Here is an 8955-nt window from a genome sequence, read left to right as displayed (position 1 = left end):
TTAGCACAACTTATCTACTATTTACTAGAAAAAAAAGAAATCGATACGGCCATTAATTGCACAAATAGCAATAAATACTTTGGCTGCTCTCCAGGAAGTGTACCAACTGAGAGAATTTTTCGTACTGCTGGTTTCATTACACAGATCGCAGTCACAGTAAAGCAGGCAGTGGACTGCTGTTCAATAAACTAAATTTAATGTTACTCAATTATGATCATCGTGCTCAGATATAATACTAATAGGAATGTCAACCGCTATTACATTTTCAGATTTATGTAAAATAATTCAAATGCTATTTGCTATCCCTCAGATACAAGGTTCATCTGGTTGTTTATGCAGTTGGTCGATATTGATCGTGCACAGCAAGTAGCATAGTAGAGGCCCAATGGCAAGTATATATAACATCCCCTGTGCCAGCAGCTAGGGTGCTATGCCAAGCACCAGGGGCAGCATGCCAAGTCATCAAGCAGATAGCGCACCTCTGCAAAGCTGCCTTTTTTTGTGTTACAATATTTCTTTGAATTGCTCACATGTGCCATGAATAATTCTTGCCAACATTACCCAGCATGAAACAGAAATGAAAGCAGGAAAATGTCTTTCTTAGGTAATTCTTTGCAAAGCTAAATGAATCCAGTGAAGATATCACTCTGGCATCATTGTATGTTGTTATGTGTGGCTGGGGCTGTGTCATTTAGCAAAAAATGTTACAAAACTGTTCAGTGGACTGAACAGCTCGTACATATGATTTTGTATACCACCTGCAAAAAATATGCCAAACCATATAATCAACCACCTGGCCAAGTAAGTAGGGTAGCTAAACACTACTTTGTTGTTGTACCCACATTTTCAGGAAGTTTGCGAACATAAACAGACACAGGCACAATGAACATGTGTACACGATAAGGCTTGTTAAAGCTTTTCTGTTCAATAAAGCATACAGTGCCTGCTGTTCAGAGTACTGTTGAACAGATTTGCTTTATTTCTAATGAAGGTGTTTGGGCATTTTCCTGGCACAAATGGAGTGAAATTATGTACTTAAAACAACATTTTAAAACAACAACACAACAAACCATCACTTCTATTGCATTGCAACAGATTGGAAAAAATGAAAATAGATATAAACTGAAAGTCAATAATGAATTAGTGTTGCTACTATGGATGAATCATTCATTTAGGAGAATCTTGCTTAGTTTTTTTTTTTTTTTTTTCTTAGGTGTAGGTTTGTTTTAAACAACCTGTGTGTCTAGCAACTTCCACTGAATTCCTTGTTGCCTAAAACATGTGTTTATTATAACAGTCTCCATACCATTGCTCGTGGAGAAAATACTTTACAGGTGGCCTCTTTACTTATTCGGCTATAAGTGAATATGAGAGTAATTTGATTGTAAACTAATCTTTATATCACCAGATTTCCAGTGTCAGCAATGTCAATCTCATTATCTCACCTTTTCACTAGCTCAGCACTGGCTTGCTTTCTGTGGCGATGCACCTTTTAAAATTCTAGTCCCTCATTGTTTGACAGATTACTGGAGGAAGAACTAATAACTAGATGAGGGTATTCAGTGTGAAACAAAGGGAGTTGCTGCTTACAGACCAAGGTCTCTTGCTCTCATTATCTCTGTGGCTCTGAGTTTAAAGCTCATTAGATTCTCCCTTTTGTCTCTTTTTAATATAGAAAGACTGATTTGGGACTTGTTGACTCCATCCCAACTCCTTAAGAAAAACGTTAGGATTTTGAACACATAGAGAAGTTCTGCTGTGTAGTATTAGTTTTCCACTTAAAAATCTTTTTTATTTTGGGTGATTTGGTTACCTCTTACCCCAATTTTTTTTTTCCATCTTTCATTTGAGAAGAATTTTCCCACATGGGAGGTTTAAAAGTGCATTTGCTTTGTGAGAATATATAAATGTATTTTGCCAGTCATTTCAAATGCTCATGTTAACTTCTATTTCCTCTAGAAAAGAAAATAGAGGAGAAGTAAAAGAGAACTTTTAAAACCTATTAATAAACACGTGTATATATTAAATGCAAAAACTAGAATAGGGACAACATGATTTTCTTTTAATTCAAAATGATTTCTAAACAAGAAGAAGCTAAGAATAAAGTAAATTTCTTTTAAGCATATAATTAAAATATATTACATAGTGTTCTTAGAATTTTTAAAAAAAACTTCGACATTTATGTTTAATGCTCACTATGAGATAAAGAATTTCTCCTCATTATATAACCTCCCATCTTTCTTCATGTCTACATTTGTTTTGGTTTTGCTGTGTATATTTTCATTTTATAATTTTTAACTTTTGCTGTATGCTTTGAAATAGTAAGAACATTATCTACTTTTGAAATTTTTGGCTGTCATTGAATGTATTATGTTTGAATATATTAAGACATTGAATATCAATCACTTCAGAGTCCTGTATTGCAGTTAGACTAACTTGAGAAAAGTAAATAATCCATATGGCCCTAAACTTTGCCAAAGTACATTTTTCTAAACATCCAGGACAATTACTTTTCAAAAATATATTTTCAACTATTCTTCTTCATCCTGAAGTCATTCTGTCACTATTTTTAATGCCTCATATCAACTTTCTCATAGTCCTACTTCTACTTTTTTTTTTTCTTTTCCAAGAGAATATTTCAGAATATTTAGGGTTTTGTTTTGTTTTGTTCTTGGAGTCTCACTCTGTTGCCCAGGCTGGAGTGCAGTGGTGCCATCTTGGCTCACTGTAACCTCCGCCTCCCAGGTTCAAGCGATTCTCCTGCCTCAGCCTCCCGAATAGCTGGACTACAGGTGCACGCCACCACACCCAGCTAATTTTTGTATTTTTCGTAGAGATGGGGTTTCACCATACTGGCCAGGATGGTCTCGATCTCTTGACCTCATAATCCGCCTGCCTTGGCCTCCCAAAGTGCTGGGATTACAGGCATAAGCTACAGCACTCGGCCAGAATATTTAGTTTTATATGAGATAATGGTAATCAGCACTCTCATTACTTTATGACTGAAAATGTCTTTATTTTGCCTTACACTACAATATATTAACTTAGAATTTGAAGTTCACAATTGTTTGCTTGAATAGTTTTCAAAACTTTCAAGATGTCACTACACAGGTTTGCGGAATCTGGTGTTATGAGCACTGTCTTAGATCAGTCTGTTTTCTAACCCTTGTGGGTAGGATGGTTTTGTATATACATTATTTCTTTTATCTTGCTTCAGTAATTTGTTAACAGTCAAATCTTTGAAGACTATGTTCAGAAGTATTTTCCAGGGATTTGTGTTTTCTATTTTGTTTGTAGTGGTTGTGTTTTCTATCTTTTTCTATCTCATTCTCGACTCTGAAGCACAGGCAATTGTTAAACAACTGGAAGTAAATCTCCTTGTTAACTCTTCTCTTACATCTGCTTTCTTTTTCTTTTTTCTTTGGTTCTTTATATTAGGATATGTTTTCAGTTTATTGTTCACATCAATAGCTGGCCCTTGAAACTTATCTCTTTCTCTTTTCTCTTTCTAGCTATATATTGACAATATTGTTAATTTCCAGAAACCCTTTGTTACTCTTGTTATTTTCTTTCCTTAATTCCTTCATTCTTCCATCTCGTCCTCACTTTCTCCCTCCCTTTCTCCTGTCCCCTGTCTCCTGTCTTCTGTTGTTTTCCTTCCTTTCCTCTTTCCATTCGTCCTGCTTTCTTTCCTTTCAAACATATAGTAGACTATTCTGGTTTTCTTGAAGTAATTACCTATCAAATCTCCCTGATGATGTCAACAGGAGTTTTTTCAATCTAGATGCAAATGTAAAATGTTATTTTGGTACTTTATTCTGTTACTGAAAAATGTTTAATTATATTTGGAAAATCTGGGGATCTGAATCTACTTTCTCAGTTTGTTTTATTATATGTAAATAAATCAAGTATTTATGATAAAAATTTAGTATCTGAAATTAGATAGGCTATAAATATAAAATCATGCTGGAGTTGGAAGAACAGTAAAAGAAAGGACAATGTATCATCGATAGTTTTGTATTGATTTTATTTTGAAATGATATTTTAAATATATTACAAAATGAAATATATTATTAACATTAATTTCACCTTCTTCTTTTTACTTTTTTTACGGCTACTAGAAAATTAAAATACGCGTATGTTTCTTATTATATTTTACCAGACAGCACTATATATACCACAGTATATACCACATGGCTGGTATGTATATATATATTCATTATCAATAAACTCAATTAATCTAAAACCATGTTATCTCTATTTTGGTCTAGTGTTCCCAGAAATTACTTTTACCCACAATTTTGATTTTTGTTGCCATACATGTATTAATATTATAATCTTTTTTATGGTGCGTAAATGTTCTGGTCCTTTGGGACTCAGCATACTGAATTTGACCTTAGTAGTGGCGCTGTTAGCACTGACAGGCAGTGGAGGTGGACATGAGGTAATGCCCCTTCAGAGTCTATAAGCAAGGCATGACTCTGCGGTCAAGTGAGGCTTCGTAGGAGTGGGAGTTTGGGAGTAATTTAAATCAAATAAATCATTTCAAATATCATCATTCTCAGTATCAGTCTCCAACTCTTTCCCAATGAATACTCTAATTAGTACATAAGATACTAGAAGATTTTGTGAATTTAATGTATGTTGTAATTTCCCAACCCAGAGAATCTGGCTCTGCATTTTTTTTAGGGTAGTCATAGAAATGATTTTCTTTTTACTATGCCTTTTTTTTTTTTTTAATTAAAAAAACAAAAACAAAACCTAAAACCTATCCTGTTATTGCCACCTTAAACTTGGCAGTGCGTGAAACAACCATTCATCCTTATGGTCTTATATTCCTCATTTGCAGTGTGATGGTATGGCAGCATCCATTCAGTCTGCCAAGGAGGGACTGTGAATGATAATTTAAGCAAATCATTTGCAATCTGCATGTAGAGGTTACTGGTACTCTATTTGAAAATAATTTAATCACTGCCATGGAGATCAACCAGGAATCAATTCCAGATTCCTATCACCAGAGTAGTGCTGTAAGTTACTGTGTTATGTGAGTTTCAGTGACAGATAGAATCTACTCTAGATAGTTTAACAAGAAAGAAATTGAAGAGAAGAAATTAAGTTTAACATTGTTGGGTGATATAGTATAATATCCAGAAATGATTGCCAGAGCAATGCCTCAGAACTGCCTACCCATGGGAACTATAAACTCTACCACTTCTGAAAATGTAAGAATCAAGGAGCTATCATCACAACTTCAATTTTCTAGATTACATTGCCACTGTTGTTACAAAATAAATATCTGTGTAGGATTTTGTGAACCATCTGCAGTATTTCTTCATACTAGTTTCCAAGAACAGGAAACTTAGAACCAGAGAAGTAAATTTGTGGGCAGACTGATATAGAAATTCAGGAAAAAAGGTACTAATATGAAGAATGTTATTATAGATAAAAAGAGACACAAAATAATAGCAAAAGCATTTATACAGAAAGATATGATAATTCTAAATTTTTGTGTATTTAGTAACATATGATTAAAATATGCAGCATAAAAAAGATATAAACACAGAAAAATACACAAATGTACCATCAGAGTGGATGATTTAATATACCTGTCACAGTAATTGATAAATCAAGCAGACAAAAAAAAATCTATAAGGGCATAGCCAATTTGAATAACATAATTAAGAAGCTTGATTTACATATATAAATACATACATTCTGAAAAGTAACCATAATTTAAATAGTAATAAACATACATTTTTCTGAAAAGTAATAAATAATAAAATAGTTTTTTGTTCAAGCACATATGGATATTAAGCTTTAAGCATGCTTGCCTTTTACTCCACAGGGAGACATTACATCTATCTTCCAAGGCTGTTTACTCTGCGAAAATCCTTTAAAAGATACTCCTGGACAAAGGGTAGTCATTGCCTTGCTGGCATGACATAAAGACCTATGGAGAATTCTCTACTAATAATGGCATGACTGCAGGATAGCAGTTTGAGATTACTCACTAAATATCTTAAATATATATCATCAAATGTGTCTTATGTTGCCTTTGAACTCTTAAAACACTTGCCACAAGTAGTTTTATAATTTTGTTGTGGTAAGTAGTACACAGGAAGCACTAAATTCTCTTTCACTTATGAGGGTTTAGTGGATGGTATCATTTGTTTAGAATTATCCTTTGGCCTTTGTTCTTGCTATGTTTTATAGTGGAAGTAGTATAATTCCCTGCCTCACTGGCGTTGGGCTAGGACATATAATTTACTTGGGCCAATGAAAGATGAGTTAGCTTCACACGTGCTTCTGTGGACTTGCCTTGTTTAGCTTTCACTCTAGGTGCTCTGCTCTGTGCCATGAAAAAGAAAAATACTCAAGATAGTGATTGCTTCTTCAGCTTAGACCTTGTTTTAGTCTATTTAGTGTGGTGATAACAGACTACCTAAAACTGGATAATGTATTTTAAAAGTTTATTTGGCTTATAATTCAGGTGGCTGGAAAGTATAAGACCAGATAACTGCATCTGGTGAGGTTCTCTGGCTGTTCCAGTTCATGGCAGGAAGCAGAAGAGGCTCTCTTTGCATGTGCAAAGAGATCACATGGACAGAGAGGAAGGTGGGGAAATGTCAAGCACTTTTTCATAACCAGCTCTGCCAGAAACAAATAAAGTGAAAATCCCCTCACCCCCAGGGAGAACACATTCATGAGGGTTCTACCCACCTGGCCCAAGCACCTCCCACCAGCCCCTACCTCCAACATTAACACATTGGAGATCAAATTCGTGCATGAGGTTCAGAGGGCACAAACATCCAAACCACAGCAGTCCTAAAATGAAACATAAGCAGAACTGACCTGAGCCCATTCTTCAGGCTGAAACACAGGTGCTGCAGCCACTTCACAGATCTGTGTACAAGAAAAAAAAAAAAATAATATGCTTGTGTTGTAAGCCACTGAAATTTTGGAGACTACTATGAAGAATTATTGAAACAGAAATTGACTAATTTGGAGAGAATGTCTTTTTTATTTCCCAGACCACTGGACACCCCAAAAATTTACTTAAGTCCAGATGTCTGAGTTTTCATGAGAATTAGTTCATATATTGTTCCAAATAAAGAATATTTCAGAAACTTTTGTCTAAAACTGGGCGTGGTTTTCAGTGCTCAAATCTAATTACTTCATCTAGTATGTTGAGTGACAATTTTCTTCACCTCAACCCTCACACATATATTATGTGAAATTTGAAGCCTCTGTATCTGAGGTGTGGCTCACTAAGCAGAGCAATTAAATTCCAACCTCAAGACCTCCTACTTAATTGGGGAATTCACTAACAATATCCATTAAAGTGAGGCTTTCTTACTGCTAATCCAGTTCCTGGGTGATTGCTTTGAGTTCTGCAGAGGCAATCTTCTAATCTTCCAATTTATAGTAGAAATTATTTGTTTCAAAGTAATTTCATATGGCTCTTTCTTTTTTAAAAAAATGTTAATCATAGCAATATTATACAATAATAATTATTACTTCTGTTGTATATATAGATTACCAATGTAATTAATAATATTTTATTAATAAATATTTTAGTTTTATGTATAAAGAATAATGAAAAATTAGATTATACCAGTGTGAGTGTGGGAAATATTCTTTGAATAATGAAAAACTAATTTAAAAAAAACATGCTATCAATGGATAAAACTCTAACTTGCAAATGAATATTAAAGAAATGTCTGAATGAAACAGATTTGAGTATTGGTTGTTACACAAGACTTCATTTTCGTGAAATAACATTATAAAATATTTTTTGAAATAGGCTGGAGTCTATATATCTACATATTTACATTTATATCTTTATGACACTCTCCAGAATTTTCAAAAATACTTAATATATATCCATTATCTATGTATTAAAGAGTTCATCTAAAGTAGAAAAAGCAACTAGTAAATAACTAATGTCAGTAAAGACCCACCTGCTATTACTTAATCATACCCATATTTTGCCACAAAACAGTCATGTCAGGGTCATTACTGAGAAGAATGTCAAACTGGCCAATTTAATGTTACTTAGGGCTTACTTTATCTATATAACTGTCTCAGATAAGAATTGCAAGCTAATAATAATTACATTAGTGTCAGAAGTGTAGGGGACACCTATGGTTTATTTAGTAGGGAAAGATAGTTTTAATGTTTAAATTGAATTTTACTGTCTACTTTAAGACAGTTAAAATAGCATATGTAAAATATTCAGCCCCCCGCTTTAAAGGTTGATAGCTGAAAAATAAAATGTTGTTTGAAATAGCTTGTCTGCTGCTACCTCAGTCAAAGTTGCTTGTCAAGTCATGTGGTATCTTAACTTGGTTATTCAGAAATATAAATAATGTTACTATATTTTTATGAAACACAACTTTAAAACATTATTATTATTAGAGACAGAGTCTTACTCTGTCACCCAGATTGGAGTGTAGTGGTGAGATCTTGGCTCACTGAAACCTCTGCCTCCCAGATTCAAGTGATTCTCCTGCCTTAGCCTTCTGAGTAGCTGGGACTACAAGTGTGCACCACCAAGACTGGCTAATTTTTGTATTTTTAGTAGGGATGGGCTTCACCATATTGGCCATACTGGTCTGGAATTCCTGGTCTCAAGTGATTTGCCAGCCTCAGCCTCCCAAATTGCTGGGATCACAGGCATGAACTACTGAGCCCAGTCACATTTAAAATATCTTATTATTAAAAGTTATCAACCATCTGTTCTTCATTTGTACCCTGTGGATTAAAAAACTTTATTCCTTTTGGCATAATGTTGCATTTTCCAAATTCATATACCTAATAGGAAAAAAAACTACAAAAGTAAATTTGTAAACAATAACCTTTAAAGTAATGTGATCTACATATGATCATGGTTCTCATGCACAGATACAACACACACTCCAGATTTCACATACACACACACACACACACACACAC

Source organism: Rhinopithecus roxellana, chromosome 18 (genome assembly GCF_007565055.1).
Source record: "Rhinopithecus roxellana isolate Shanxi Qingling chromosome 18, ASM756505v1, whole genome shotgun sequence".
NCBI lineage: Eukaryota > Metazoa > Chordata > Mammalia > Primates > Cercopithecidae > Rhinopithecus > Rhinopithecus roxellana.
This window is presented reverse-complemented; position numbering follows the sequence as displayed.